Raw genomic sequence first — 15,569 nt, forward strand, 5'->3', positions numbered from 1 at the left:
ATTCATTGCTAGAAGGTTGGGCTCTACATTTTGTAAAAGTTCATTTTCCTGTTTGAAAAGTTCCCCTGGAATAGCTTAAGGTGCATTAGCTTTTAGAAGATTGTAGATAATTGTGCCACGGACAAGATTTCTCAATTTGTTGGTTTTTGGAGGCTTAGCTCTGATCGTGGAAACTGCCTTTTTCAAAGTCTGCTCTCTTTAAAAGCTCAAAACGTCCCTGGGTGGGCTTGAACCACCAACCTTTCAGTTAACAGCCGAACGCGCTGACCAATTGCGCCACAGAGACAGGCCGGATAGAAAGTTCGTTAGGCCCGAACTGCAAGCCCCACCCACTTGCATTTGCTATACATTTTCTATTCATTGCTAGAAGGTTGGGCTCTACATTTTGTAAAAGTTCATTTTCCTGTTTGAAAAGTTCCCCTGGAATAGCTTAAGGTGCGTTAGCTTATAAAAGATTGTAGATAGTTGTACCAAGGACAAGATTTCTCAATTTGTTGGTTTTTGGAGGCTTAGCTCTGATCGTGGCAACTACCTTTTTCACCGATGTGATGTCTGCTCTCTTTATAAGCTCAAAACGTCCCTGGGTGGGCTTGAACCACCAACCTTTCAGTTAACAGCCGAATGCGCTGACCAATTGCGCCACAGAGACAGGCCTGATAGAAAGTTGGTTAGGCCCGAACTGCAAGCCCCACCCACTTGCATTTGCTATTCATTTTCTATTCATTGCTAGAAGGTTGGGCTCTACATTTTGTAAAAGTTCATTTTCCTGTTTGAAAAGTTCCCCTGGAATAGCTTAAGGTGCGTTAGCTTTTAGAAGATTGTAGAAAATTGTCCCACGGACAAGATTTCTCAATTTGTGGGTTTTTGGAGGCTTAGCTCTGATCGTGGAAACTGCCTTTTTCAAAGTCTGCTCTCTTTAAAAGCTCAAAACGTCCCTGGGTGGGCTTGAACCACCAACCTTTCAGTTAACAGCCGAACGCGCTGACCAATTGCGCCAAAGCGCCACAGAGACAGGCCTGATAGAAAGTTCGTTAGGCCCGAACTGCAAGCCCCACCCACTTGCATTTGCTATACATTTTCTATTCATTGCTAGAAGGTTGGGCTCTACATTTTGTAAAAGTTAATTTTCCTGTTTGAAATGTTCCCCTGGAATAGCTTAAGGTGCGTTAGCTTTTAAAAGATTGTAGATAGTTGTACCAAGGACAAGATTTCTCAATTTGTTGGTTTTTGGAGGCTTAGCTCTGATCGTGGCAACTACCTTTTTCACCTATGTGATGTCTGCTCTCTTTATAAGCTCGAAACGTCCCTGGGTGGGCTTGAACCACCAACCTTTCGGTTAACAGCCAAATGCGCTGACCAATTGCGCCACAGAGACAGGCCTGATAGAAAGTTGGTTAGGCCCGAACTGCAAGCCCCACCCACTTGCATTTGCTATACATTTTCTATTCATTGCTAGAAGGTTGGGCTCTACATTTTGTAAAAGTTCATTTTCCTGTTTGAAAAGTTCCCCTGGAATAGCTTAAGGTGCGTTAGCTTATAAAAGATTGTAGATAGTTGTACCAAGGACAAGATTTCTCAATTTGTTGGTTTTTGGAGGCTTAGCTCTGATCGTGGCAACTACCTTTTTCACCTATGTGATGTCTGCTCTCTTTATAAGCTCAAAACGTCCCTGGGTGGGCTTGAACCACCAACCTTTCAGTTAACAGCCGAATGCGCTGACCAATTGCGCCACAGAGACAGGCCTGATAGAAAGTTGGTTAGGCCCGAACTGCAAGCCCCACCCACTTGCATTTGCTATTCATTTTCTATTCATTGCTAGAAGGTTGGGCTCTACATTTTGTAAAAGTTCATTTTCCTGTTTGAAAAGTTCCCCTGGAATAGCTTAAGGTGCATTAGCTTTTAGAAGATTGTAGATAATTGTGCCACGGACAAGATTTCTCAATTTGTTGGTTTTTGGAGGCTTAGCTCTGATCGTGGAAACTGCCTTTTTCAAAGTCTGCTCTCTTTAAAAGCTCAAAACGTCCCTGGGTGGGCTTGAACCACCAACCTTTCAGTTAACAGCCGAACGCGCTGACCAATTGCGCCACAGAGACAGGCCTGATAGAAAGTTCGTTAGGCCCGAACTGCAAGCCCCACCCACTTGCATTTGCTATACATTTTCTATTCATTGCTAGAAGGTTGGGCTCTACATTTTGTAAAAGTTCATTTTCCTGTTTGAAAAGTTCCCCTGGAATAGCTTAAGGTGCGTTAGCTTATAAAAGATTGTAGATAGTTGTACCAAGGACAAGATTTCTCAATTTGTTGGTTTTTGGAGGCTTAGCTCTGATCGTGGCAACTACCTTTTTCACCGATGTGATGTCTGCTCTCTTTATAAGCTCAAAACGTCCCTGGGTGGGCTTGAACCACCAACCTTTCAGTTAACAGCCGAATGCGCTGACCAATTGCGCCACAGAGACAGGCCTGATAGAAAGTTGGTTAGGCCCGAACTGCAAGCCCCACCCACTTGCATTTGCTATTCATTTTCTATTCATTGCTAGAAGGTTGGGCTCTACATTTTGTAAAAGTTCATTTTCCTGTTTGAAAAGTTCCCCTGGAATAGCTTAAGGTGCGTTAGCTTTTAGAAGATTGTAGAAAATTGTCCCACGGACAAGATTTCTCAATTTGTGGGTTTTTGGAGGCTTAGCTCTGATCGTGGAAACTGCCTTTTTCAAAGTCTGCTCTCTTTAAAAGCTCAAAACGTCCCTGGGTGGGCTTGAACCACCAACCTTTCAGTTAACAGCCGAACGCGCTGACCAATTGCGCCAAAGCGCCACAGAGACAGGCCTGATAGAAAGTTCGTTAGGCCCGAACTGCAAGCCCCACCCACTTGCATTTGCTATACATTTTCTATTCATTGCTAGAAGGTTGGGCTCTACATTTTGTAAAAGTTAATTTTCCTGTTTGAAATGTTCCCCTGGAATAGCTTAAGGTGCGTTAGCTTTTAAAAGATTGTAGATAGTTGTACCAAGGACAAGATTTCTCAATTTGTTGGTTTTTGGAGGCTTAGCTCTGATCGTGGCAACTACCTTTTTCACCTATGTGATGTCTGCTCTCTTTATAAGCTCGAAACGTCCCTGGGTGGGCTTGAACCACCAACCTTTCGGTTAACAGCCAAATGCGCTGACCAATTGCGCCACAGAGACAGGCCTGATAGAAAGTTGGTTAGGCCCGAACTGCAAGCCCCACCCACTTGCATTTGCTATACATTTTCTATTCATTGCTAGAAGGTTGGGCTCTACATTTTGTAAAAGTTCATTTTCCTGTTTGAAAAGTTCCCCTGGAATAGCTTAAGGTGCGTTAGCTTATAAAAGATTGTAGATAGTTGTACCAAGGACAAGATTTCTCAATTTGTTGGTTTTTGGAGGCTTAGCTCTGATCGTGGCAACTACCTTTTTCACCTATGTGATGTCTGCTCTCTTTATAAGCTCAAAACGTCCCTGGGTGGGCTTGAACCACCAACCTTTCAGTTAACAGCCGAATGCGCTGACCAATTGCGCCACAGAGACAGGCCTGATAGAAAGTTGGTTAGGCCCGAACTGCAAGCCCCACCCACTTGCATTTGCTATTCATTTTCTATTCATTGCTAGAAGGTTGGGCTCTACATTTTGTAAAAGTTCATTTTCCTGTTTGAAAAGTTCCCCTGGAATAGCTTAAGGTGCATTAGCTTTTAGAAGATTGTAGATAATTGTGCCACGGACAAGATTTCTCAATTTGTTGGTTTTTGGAGGCTTAGCTCTGATCGTGGAAACTGCCTTTTTCAAAGTCTGCTCTCTTTAAAAGCTCAAAACGTCCCTGGGTGGGCTTGAACCACCAACCTTTCAGTTAACAGCCGAACGCGCTGACCAATTGCGCCACAGAGACAGGCCTGATAGAAAGTTCGTTAGGCCCGAACTGCAAGCCCCACCCACTTGCATTTGCTATACATTTTCTATTCATTGCTAGAAGGTTGGGCTCTACATTTTGTAAAAGTTCATTTTCCTGTTTGAAAAGTTCCCCTGGAATAGCTTAAGGTGCGTTAGCTTATAAAAGATTGTAGATAGTTGTACCAAGGACAAGATTTCTCAATTTGTTGGTTTTTGGAGGCTTAGCTCTGATCGTGGCAACTACCTTTTTCACCGATGTGATGTCTGCTCTCTTTATAAGCTCAAAACGTCCCTGGGTGGGCTTGAACCACCAACCTTTCAGTTAACAGCCGAATGCGCTGACCAATTGCGCCACAGAGACAGGCCTGATAGAAAGTTGGTTAGGCCCGAACTGCAAGCCCCACCCACTTGCATTTGCTATTCATTTTCTATTCATTGCTAGAAGGTTGGGCTCTACATTTTGTAAAAGTTCATTTTCCTGTTTGAAAAGTTCCCCTGGAATAGCTTAAGGTGCGTTAGCTTTTAGAAGATTGTAGATAATTGTGCCACGGACAAGATTTCTCAATTTGTTGGTTTTTGGAGGCTTAGCTCTGATCGTGGAAACTGCCTTTTTCAAAGTCTGCTCTCTTTAAAAGCTCAAAACGTCCCTGGGTGGGCTTGAACCACCAACCTTTCAGTTAACAGCCGAACGCGCTGACCAATTGCGCCAAAGCGCCACAGAGACAGGCCTGATAGAAAGTTCGTTAGGCCCGAACTGCAAGCCCCACCCACTTGCATTTGCTATACATTTTCTATTCATTGCTAGAAGGTTGGGCTCTACATTTTGTAAAAGTTAATTTTCCTGTTTGAAATGTTCCCCTGGAATAGCTTAAGGTGCGTTAGCTTTTAAAAGATTGTAGATAGTTGTACCAAGGACAAGATTTCTCAATTTGTTGGTTTTTGGAGGCTTAGCTCTGATCGTGGCAACTACCTTTTTCACCTATGTGATGTCTGCTCTCTTTATAAGCTCGAAACGTCCCTGGGTGGGCTTGAACCACCAACCTTTCGGTTAACAGCCAAATGCGCTGACCAATTGCGCCACAGAGACAGGCCTGATAGAAAGTTGGTTAGGCCCGAACTGCAAGCCCCACCCACTTGCATTTGCTATACATTTTCTATTCATTGCTAGAAGGTTGGGCTCTACATTTTGTAAAAGTTCATTTTCCTGTTTGAAAAGTTCCCCTGGAATAGCTTAAGGTGCGTTAGCTTATAAAAGATTGTAGATAGTTGTACCAAGGACAAGATTTCTCAATTTGTTGGTTTTTGGAGGCTTAGCTCTGATCGTGGCAACTACCTTTTTCACCTATGTGATGTCTGCTCTCTTTATAAGCTCAAAACGTCCCTGGGTGGGCTTGAACCACCAACCTTTCAGTTAACAGCCGAATGCGCTGACCAATTGCGCCACAGAGACAGGCCTGATAGAAAGTTGGTTAGGCCCGAACTGCAAGCCCCACCCACTTGCATTTGCTATTCATTTTCTATTCATTGCTAGAAGGTTGGGCTCTACATTTTGTAAAAGTTCATTTTCCTGTTTGAAAAGTTCCCCTGGAATAGCTTAAGGTGCATTAGCTTTTAGAAGATTGTAGATAATTGTGCCACGGACAAGATTTCTCAATTTGTTGGTTTTTGGAGGCTTAGCTCTGATCGTGGAAACTGCCTTTTTCAAAGTCTGCTCTCTTTAAAAGCTCAAAACGGCCCTGGGTGGGCTTGAACCACCAACCTTTCAGTTAACAGCCGAACGCGCTGACCAATTGCGCCACAGAGACAGGCCTGATAGAAAGTTCGTTAGGCCCGAACTGCAAGCCCCACCCACTTGCATTTGCTATACATTTTCTATTCATTGCTAGAAGGTTGGGCTCTACATTTTGTAAAAGTTCATTTTCCTGTTTGAAAAGTTCCCCTGGAATAGCTTAAGGTGCGTTAGCTTATAAAAGATTGTAGATAGTTGTACCAAGGACAAGATTTCTCAATTTGTTGGTTTTTGGAGGCTTAGCTCTGATCGTGGCAACTACCTTTTTCACCTATGTGATGTCTGCTCTCTTTATAAGCTCAAAACGTCCCTGGGTGGGCTTGAACCACCAACCTTTCAGTTAACAGCCGAATGCGCTGACCAATTGCGCCACAGAGACAGGCCTGATAGAAAGTTGGTTAGGCCCGAACTGCAAGCCCCACCCACTTGCATTTGCTATTCATTTTCTATTCATTGCTAGAAGGTTGGGCTCTACATTTTGTAAAAGTTCATTTTCCTGTTTGAAAAGTTCCCCTGGAATAGCTTAAGGTGCGTTAGCTTATAAAAGATTGTAGATAGTTGTACCAAGGACAAGATCTCTCAATTTGTTGGTTTTTGGAGGCTTAGCTCTGATCGTGGCAACTACCTTTTTCACCTATGTGATGTCTGCTCTCTTTATAAGCTCAAAATGTCCCTGGGTGGGCTTGAACCACCAACCTTTCAGTTAACAGCCGAATGCGCTGACCAATTGCGCCACAGAGACAGGCCTGATAGAAAGTTGGTTAGGCCCGAACTGCAAGCCCCACCCACTTATATTTGCTATTCATTTTCTATTCATTGCTAGAAGGTTGGGCTCTACATTTTGTAAAAGTTCATTTTCCTGTTTGAAAAGTTCCCCTGGAATAGCTTAAGGTGCATTAGCTTATAAAAGATTGTAGATAGTTGTACCAAGGACAAGATTTCTCAATTTGTTGGTTTTTGGAGGCTTAGCTCTGATCGTGGCAACTACCTTTTTCACCTATGTGATGTCTGCTCTCTTTATAAGCTCAAAACGTCCCTGGGTGGGCTTGAACCACCAACCTTTCAGTTAACAGCCGAATGCGCTGACCAATTGCGCCACAGAGACAGGCCTGATAGAAAGTTGGTTAGGCCCGAACTGCAAGCCCCACCCACTTGCATTTGCTATTCATTTTCTATTCATTGCTAGAAGGTTGGGCTCTACATTTTGTAAAAGTTAATTTTCCTGTTTGAAAAGTTCCCCTGGAATAGCTTAAGGTGCGTTAGCTTTTAGAAGATTGTAGATAATTGTGCCACGGACAAGATTTCTCAATTTGTTGGTTTTTGGAGGCTTAGCTCTGATCGTGGAAACTGCCTTTTTCAAAGTCTGCTCTCTTTAAAAGCTCAAAACGTCCCTGGGTGGGCTTGAACCACCAACCTTTCAGTTAACAGCCGAACGCGCTGACCAATTGCGCCACAGAGACAGGCCTGATAGAAAGTTCGTTAGGCCCGAACTGCAAGCCCCACCCACTTGCATTTGCTATACATTTTCTATTCATTGCTAGAAGGTTGGGCTCTACATTTTGTAAAAGTTCATTTTCCTGTTTGAAAAGTTCCCCTGGAATAGCTTAAGGTGCGTTAGCTTATAAAAGATTGTAGATAGTTGTAACAAGGACAAGATTTCTCAATTTGTTGGTTTTTGGAGGCTTAGCTCTGATCGTGGCAACTACCTTTTTCACCTATGTGATGTCTGCTCTCTTTATAAGCTCAAAACGTCCCTGGGTGGGCTTGAACCACCAACCTTTCAGTTAACAGCCGAATGCGCTGACCAATTGCGCCACAGAGACAGGCCTGATAGAAAGTTGGTTAGGCCCGAACTGCAAGCCCCACCCACTTGCATTTGCTATTCATTTTCTATTCATTGCTAGAAGGTTGGGCTCTACATTTTGTAAAAGTTCATTTTCCTGTTTGAAAAGTTCCCCTGGAATAGCTTAAGGTGCGTTAGCTTATAAAAGACTGTAGATAGTTGTACCAAGGACAAGATTTCTCAATTTGTTGGTTTTTGGAGGCTTAGCTCTGATCGTGGCAACTACCTTTTTCACCTATGTGATGTCTGCTCTCTTTATAAGCTCAAAACGTCCCTGGGTGGGCTTGAACCACCAACCTTTCAGTTAACAGCCGAATGCGCTGACCAATTGCGCCACAGAGACAGGCCTGATAGAAAGTTGGTTAGGCCCGAACTGCAAGCCCCACCCACTTATATTTGCTATTCATTTTCTATTCATTGCTAGAAGGTTGGGCTCTACATTTTGTAAAAGTTCATTTTCCTGTTTGAAAAGTTCCCCTGGAATAGCTTACGGTGCATTAGCTTATAAAAGATTGTAGATAGTTGTACCAAGGACAAGATTTCTCAATTTGTTGGTTTTTGGAGGCTTAGCTCTGATCGTGGCAACTACCTTTTTCACCTATGTGATGTCTGCTCTCTTTATAAGCTCAAAACGTCCCTGGGTGGGCTTGAACCACCAACCTTTCAGTTAACAGCCGAATGCGCTGACCAATTGCGCCACAGAGACAGGCCTAATAGAAAGTTGGTTAGGCCCGAACTGCAAGCCCCACCCACTTGCATTTGCTATTCATTTTCTATTCATTGCTAGAAGGTTGGGCTCTACATTTTGTAAAAGTTCATTTTCCTGTTTGAAAAGTTCCCCTGGAATAGCTTAAGGTGCGTTAGCTTTTAGAAGATTGTAGATAATTGTGCCACGGACAAGATTTCTCAATTTGTTGGTTTTTGGAGGCTTAGCTCTGATCGTGGAAACTGCCTTTTTCAAAGTCTGCTCTCTTTAAAAGCTCAAAACGTCCCTGGGTGGGCTTGAACCACCAACCTTTCAGTTAACAGCCGAACGCGCTGACCAATTGCGCCAAAGCGCCACAGAGACAGGCCTGATAGAAAGTTGGTTAGGCCCGAACTGCAAGCCCCACCCACTTGCATTTGCTATACATTTTCTATTCATTGCTAGAAGGTTGGGCTCTACATTTTGTAAAAGTTAATTTTCCTGTTTGAAAAGTTCCCCTGGAATAGCTTAAGGTGCGTTAGCTTATAAAAGATTGTAGATAGTTGTACCAAGGACAAGATTTCTCAATTTGTTGGTTTTTGGAGGCTTAGCTCTGATCGTGGCAACTACCTTTTTCACCTATGTGATGTCTGCTCTCTTTATAAGCTCAAAACGTCCCTGGGTGGGCTTGAACCACCAACCTTTCAGTTAACAGCCGAATGCGCTGACCAATTGCGCCACAGAGACAGGCCTGATAGAAAGTTGGTTAGGCCCGAACTGCAAGCCCCACCCACTTGCATTTGCTATTCATTTTCTATTCATTGCTAGAAGGTTGGGCTCTACATTTTGTAAAAGTTCATTTTCCTGTTTGAAAAGTTCCCCTGGAATAGCTTAAGGTGCGTTAGCTTTTAGAAGATTGTAGATAATTGTGCCACGGACAAGATTTCTCAATTTGTTGGTTTTTGGAGGCTTAGCTCTGATCGTGGAAACTGCCTTTTTCAAAGTCTGCTCTCTTTAAAAGCTCAAAACGTCCCTGGGTGGGCTTGAACCACCAACCTTTCAGTTAACAGCCTAACGCGCTGACCAATTGCGCCAAAGCGCCACAGAGACAGGCCTGATAGAAAGTTGGTTAGGCCCGAACTGCAAGCCCCACCCACTTGCATTTGCTATACATTTTCTATTCATTGCTAGAAGGTTGGGCTCTACATTTTGTAAAAGTTCATTTTCCTGTTTGAAAAGTTCCCCTGGAATAGCTTAAGGTGCGTTAGCTTATAAAAGATTGTAGATAGTTGTACCAAGGACAAGATTTCTCAATTTGTTGGTTTTTGGAGGCTTAGCTCTGATCGTGGCAACTACCTTTTTCACCTATGTGATGTCTGCTCTCTTTATAAGCTCAAAACGTCCCTGGGTGGGCTTGAACCACCAACCTTTCAGTTAACAGCCGAATGCGCTGACCAATTGCGCCACAGAGACAGGCCTGATAGAAAGTTGGTTAGGCCCGAACTGCAAGCCCCACCCACTTGCATTTGCTATTCATTTTCTATTCATTGCTAGAAGGTTGGGCTCTACATTTTGTAAAAGTTCATTTTCCTGTTTGAAAAGTTCCCCTGGAATAGCTTAAGGTGCATTAGCTTTTAGAAGATTGTAGATAATTGTGCCACGGACAAGATTTCTCAATTTGTTGGTTTTTGGAGTCTTAGCTCTGATCGTGGAAACTGCCTTTTTCAAAGTCTGCTCTCTTTAAAAGCTCAAAACGTCCCTGGGTGGGCTTGAACCACCAACCTTTCAGTTAACAGCCGAACGCGCTGACCAATTGCGCCACAGAGACAGGCCTGATAGAAAGTTCGTTAGGCCCGAACTGCAAGCCCCACCCACTTGCATTTGCTATACATTTTCTATTCATTGCTAGAAGGTTGGGCTCTACATTTTGTAAAAGTTCATTTTCCTGTTTGAAAAGTTCCCCTGGAATAGCTTAAGGTGCGTTAGCTTATAAAAGATTGTAGATAGTTGTACCAAGGACAAGATTTCTCAATTTGTTGGTTTTTGGAGGCTTAGCTCTGATCGTGGCAACTACCTTTTTCACCTATGTGATGTCTGCTCTCTTTATAAGCTCAAAACGTCCCTGGGTGGGCTTGAACCACCAACCTTTCAGTTAACAGCCGAATGCGCTGACCAATTGCGCCACAGAGACAGGCCTGATAGAAAGTTGGTTAGGCCCGAACTGCAAGCCCCACCCACTTGCATTTGCTATTCATTTTCTATTCATTGCTAGAAGGTTGGGCTCTACATTTTGTAAAAGTTCATTTTCCTGTTTGAAAAGTTCCCCTGGAATAGCTTAAGGTGCGTTAGCTTATAAAAGATTGTAGATAGTTGTACCAAGGACAAGATCTCTCAATTTGTTGGTTTTTGGAGGCTTAGCTCTGATCGTGGCAACTACCTTTTTCACCTATGTGATGTCTGCTCTCTTTATAAGCTCAAAACGTCCCTGGGTGGGCTTGAACCACCAACCTTTCAGTTAACAGCCGAATGCGCTGACCAATTGCGCCACAGAGACAGGCCTGATAGAAAGTTGGTTAGGCCCGAACTGCAAGCCCCACCCACTTATATTTGCTATTCATTTTCTATTCATTGCTAGAAGGTTGGGCTCTACATTTTGTAAAAGTTCATTTTCCTGTTTGAAAAGTTCCCCTGGAATAGCTTAAGGTGCATTAGCTTATAAAAGATTGTAGATAGTTGTACCAAGGACAAGATTTCTCAATTTGTTGGTTTTTGGAGGCTTAGCTCTGATCGTGGCAACTACCTTTTTCACCTATGTGATGTCTGCTCTCTTTATAAGCTCAAAACGTCCCTGGGTGGGCTTGAACCACCAACCTTTCAGTTAACAGCCGAATGCGCTGACCAATTGCGCCACAGAGACAGGCCTGATAGAAAGTTGGTTAGGCCCGAACTGCAAGCCCCACCCACTTGCATTTGCTATTCATTTTCTATTCATTGCTAGAAGGTTGGGCTCTACATTTTGTAAAAGTTCATTTTCCTGTTTGAAAAGTTCCCCTGGAATAGCTTAAGGTGCGTTAGCTTTTAGAAGATTGTAGATAATTGTGCCACGGACAAGATTTCTCAATTTGTTGGTTTTTGGAGGCTTAGCTCTGATCGTGGAAACTGCCTTTTTCAAAGTCTGCTCTCTTTAAAAGCTCAAAACGTCCCTGGGTGGGCTTGAACCACCAACCTTTCAGTTAACAGCCGAACGCGCTGACCAATTGCGCCACAGAGACAGGCCTGATAGAAAGTTCGTTAGGCCCGAACTGCAAGCCCCACCCACTTGCATTTGCTATACATTTTCTATTCATTGCTAGAAGGTTGGGCTCTACATTTTGTAAAAGTTCATTTTCCTGTTTGAAAAGTTCCCCTGGAATAGCTTAAGGTGCGTTAGCTTATAAAAGATTGTAGATAGTTGTAACAAGGACAAGATTTCTCAATTTGTTGGTTTTTGGAGGCTTAGCTCTGATCGTGGCAACTACCTTTTTCACCTATGTGATGTCTGCTCTCTTTATAAGCTCAAAACGTCCCTGGGTGGGCTTGAACCACCAACCTTTCAGTTAACAGCCGAATGCGCTGACCAATTGCGCCACAGAGACAGGCCTGATAGAAAGTTGGTTAGGCCCGAACTGCAAGCCCCACCCACTTGCATTTGCTATTCATTTTCTATTCATTGCTAGAAGGTTGGGCTCTACATTTTGTAAAAGTTCATTTTCCTGTTTGAAAAGTTCCCCTGGAATAGCTTAAGGTGCGTTAGCTTATAAAAGATTGTAGATAGTTGTACCAAGGACAAGATTTCTCAATTTGTTGGTTTTTGGAGGCTTAGCTCTGATCGTGGCAACTACCTTTTTCACCTATGTGATGTCTGCTCTCTTTATAAGCTCAAAACGTCCCTGGGTGGGCTTGAACCACCAACCTTTCAGTTAACAGCCGAATGCGCTGACCAATTGCGCCACAGAGACAGGCCTGATAGAAAGTTGGTTAGGCCCGAACTGCAAGCCCCACCCACTTATATTTGCTATTCATTTTCTATTCATTGCTAGAAGGTTGGGCTCTACATTTTGTAAAAGTTCATTTTCCTGTTTGAAAAGTTCCCCTGGAATAGCTTACGGTGCATTAGCTTATAAAAGATTGTAGATAGTTGTACCAAGGACAAGATTTCTCAATTTGTTGGTTTTTGGAGGCTTAGCTCTGATCGTGGCAACTACCTTTTTCACCTATGTGATGTCTGCTCTCTTTATAAGCTCAAAACGTCCCTGGGTGGGCTTGAACCACCAACCTTTCAGTTAACAGCCGAATGCGCTGACCAATTGCGCCACAGAGACAGGCCTGATAGAAAGTTGGTTAGGCCCGAACTGCAAGCCCCACCCACTTGCATTTGCTATTCATTTTCTATTCATTGCTAGAAGGTTGGGCTCTACATTTTGTAAAAGTTCATTTTCCTGTTTGAAAAGTTCCCCTGGAATAGCTTAAGGTGCGTTAGCTTTTAGAAGATTGTAGATAATTGTGCCACGGACAAGATTTCTCAATTTGTTGGTTTTTGGAGGCTTAGCTCTGATCGTGGAAACTGCCTTTTTCAAAGTCTGCTCTCTTTAAAAGCTCAAAACGTCCCTGGGTGGGCTTGAACCACCAACCTTTCAGTTAACAGCCGAACGCGCTGACCAATTGCGCCACAGAGACAGGCCTGATAGAAAGTTCGTTAGGCCCGAACTGCAAGCCCCACCCACTTGCATTTGCTATACATTTTCTATTCATTGCTAGAAGGTTGGGCTCTACATTTTGTAAAAGTTAATTTTCCTGTTTGAAAAGTTCCCCTGGAATAGCTTAAGGTGCGTTAGCTTTTAAAAGATTGTAGATAGTTGTACCAAGGACAAGATTTCTCAATTTGTTGGTTTTTGGAGGCTTAGCTCTCACGCGATGGCTTCTGGCGTGATGGAGCGGTACCGGCAGGCAGCTGTTCCACCCCCAATGCTGCTTTATGTTGACTCTGGCTGCTGCGTGATTGAGGGGTCCAGCCAGCTGCAGACCAGTTTTGCAGCTTGGCCAGACCTACACATACGACTGGACATCTGTCAATTCATGAGGAGGCTGGCCGTTGGCTGTACCACCAACGCTCATACCCTCTACCCAGACTTCATGGGCAGCTTGTCCAGATGTATCTTTGAGTGGGATGCAGGGGACCTCTCTCTGTTGCGGCAGGCAAAGCGTGAGCAGCTCAGGCAGGAGGGTATGCCGGGCATTACCGATCGCATGGTGGACACACGAATCAGTAACAAAGAGCTGAGCCAGTACTGCCGTAGGAGGACACGCAGTGAGGAGACCACCACCAACCTCGTTGAGCAGGTGCTGCAGACACTGGGGGGTGCAAATGGAAGAGACCTCACGGGGGTGCAACTGCTGGACGACGTACGGATGGAGCACATTTGGCGTGTGCAAAAACGCCACGTCAAGTGTATCCAGGACCTCCCAGATGTGGCACTGTACACAGTGGTAGGCACCACCACCAAAGGTGGCGTCATCCTGACCAAGTACCGCTGTGCCAGAGGGTCCACATCCCTGGAGTCCTTTCACTGGCACCTGAACAGGTTCATTCTAGGTTGGTGTCTCTCTTGTGTTTCATATTTTAAATAACTTATAGGTTATTTAGTGAAAGCATTACTCAGATAGGAAAGCAATAAAATGTTGGTTTTTGGTTGTTTTTTTCCAGGAACTAGTGCAAATGCACTGAATTTCCAGCTGTACCTCCTGGAAGGCCTGAACAGGTGGAACCAGGATCAGGGGACTGCAGCGGTGACCGGCAGGCCGTCATCTTTCCTCACCTACTCCGGTGACGTGAGCCAGTCTATTAACAACAACAGCCTGATAGTGTTTGGCCGGGCATTGGTGCCAACCTTCAGGCCACCTTCCATATACACTGGTATGTCTCGTTAATATCTGGTTACATAACTGAAGTTCAACAAGTCTTTATTTGTATCTTTCCCATAGCCAAAGCCATCCATTCACACACATCATGATATACATACAACTCTAATTCAAAATGATAAATGCCTTGATTACAACTAAAAGTGTGTGTCTCTGTTCTTTTTTGTAGGAGAGCTCATTGGTGTTGACTACCTGCTGAGTCAGACTGGACAGCCCCTGTCAACCATCCCCGACTCAGAGGAGACAGACGACATGCTGGAGGATGCGGATGAGTGCGAGGGAGAAGAAGAAGACAAGGGCTTTGAGGAAGATAACAATGACCCAAGCTTCTCTTCTCTCCTGGACTTGTCTGTCCTCTGAACCTCTCTCTTCCTCTCAGCCTGCTGCATGATCCCAGGCTTCTGCCACCATGCAGCAGCCAGGTGTCTCCTCTGCGCTTGATTCAGCGTCTCCTGACAAGTCTGGGGTATATAAATACATAATTATGTGTAAAGATATACAATCACTGTATCTATTTTCGTCCCATCTCACTGTCTTCAAATTGTGTTGCTCATCTCTATTTTTTTGTTCAGGCTGTGGATGATTCTGCCAAGCTGTCAACTCTGTCCATGCCTGGCATGCCAGAGTGTCTGGTGGACCTAAGGAACCCTCTACCCCCTGCTAATGTGCGCTCCCCTTCTGCATCCCCCCAGCTAGGCCTGACTGACCAGTACTACCTGCCTGGCAGCACTGTTGGCCAGGTGAAGAGGAAGGTCTTGGCCACCACAGTCGCAGCACCGACGGCTGTGAAGCTGCATACCCAGCGGCAGCTCCTCCCTGCTCCACCCTCGGCCCCTCAGCCAGTGTTGCAGCAGCAGCTCCTGCCTGCTCCACCCTCGGCCCCTCAGCCAGTGTCGCAGCAGCACCTCTTCCTTGCTCCACCTCAGCTGGCGATGCTGGCTCCAGTGACCTTACAGGTGCCTGCCCTCGTTGCTGTGCCACAGGCCCTGGGTTTCAGAACCTCCGCTGCCCTTCCTGCTCCTGCTACTGCTCGTGTTCCAGTCCGCCGAAAGCTGACCCGCAGAGTACTGCACAACACGTGCAAGAAATGCGGGCAGTTCAGGACGGCGGCGACTGGACACAGTCAGTATAAGGGGACAATATACTGCCCCTCAGTAGAGCATGTCCCCAAGGAGCAGTGGTTGGAGGACATAAAAAACAAAAGATAGGTTTGTTTAACCCCCTACCAGAGGCATAGACACTGGAATTTATGTATATAGTTATGTATATATTTTCTAATGGCTACAATGTTCAGATTTGGTTGAAACTGATTTAGAGAAGTGTTGATTTAATTGTAGTCATTTCAAGGCTGTAGTTTGTGGTGCTGTTTTCTTTTATATATTATATGCTGTT

General features: G+C 44.6%; 8 non-coding genes across 8 annotated transcripts; all 8 read right to left on the reverse strand.

Annotated features, from left to right (window-relative positions):
• Positions 1-212: 212 nt before the first annotated feature.
• On the reverse strand, positions 213-286 carry trnan-guu (transfer RNA asparagine (anticodon GUU)). Its single transcript has one exon. It is a non-coding gene; the product is annotated as a tRNA-Asn (tRNA).
• A 1,733-nt stretch (positions 287-2,019) lies between these two features.
• On the reverse strand, positions 2,020-2,093 carry trnan-guu (transfer RNA asparagine (anticodon GUU)). Its single transcript has one exon. It is a non-coding gene; the product is annotated as a tRNA-Asn (tRNA).
• A 1,733-nt stretch (positions 2,094-3,826) lies between these two features.
• Positions 3,827-3,900, reverse strand: trnan-guu (transfer RNA asparagine (anticodon GUU)). Its single transcript has one exon. It is a non-coding gene; the product is annotated as a tRNA-Asn (tRNA).
• A 2,459-nt stretch (positions 3,901-6,359) lies between these two features.
• Positions 6,360-6,433, reverse strand: trnan-guu (transfer RNA asparagine (anticodon GUU)). Its single transcript has one exon. It is a non-coding gene; the product is annotated as a tRNA-Asn (tRNA).
• A 644-nt stretch (positions 6,434-7,077) lies between these two features.
• On the reverse strand, positions 7,078-7,151 carry trnan-guu (transfer RNA asparagine (anticodon GUU)). Its single transcript has one exon. It is a non-coding gene; the product is annotated as a tRNA-Asn (tRNA).
• A 2,822-nt stretch (positions 7,152-9,973) lies between these two features.
• On the reverse strand, positions 9,974-10,047 carry trnan-guu (transfer RNA asparagine (anticodon GUU)). Its single transcript has one exon. It is a non-coding gene; the product is annotated as a tRNA-Asn (tRNA).
• A 1,370-nt stretch (positions 10,048-11,417) lies between these two features.
• trnan-guu (transfer RNA asparagine (anticodon GUU)) lies at positions 11,418-11,491 on the reverse strand. The gene has a single exon. It is a non-coding gene; the product is annotated as a tRNA-Asn (tRNA).
• Positions 11,492-12,861: 1,370 nt separating this feature from the next.
• Positions 12,862-12,935, reverse strand: trnan-guu (transfer RNA asparagine (anticodon GUU)). The gene has a single exon. It is a non-coding gene; the product is annotated as a tRNA-Asn (tRNA).
• Positions 12,936-15,569: the final 2,634 nt, after the last annotated feature.

This window comes from Anarhichas minor, unplaced genomic scaffold (assembly GCF_050575085.1).
Source record: "Anarhichas minor isolate MPS153535 unplaced genomic scaffold, ASM5057508v1 ptg000016l, whole genome shotgun sequence".
Taxonomy (NCBI): Eukaryota; Metazoa; Chordata; class Actinopteri; order Perciformes; family Anarhichadidae; genus Anarhichas; species Anarhichas minor.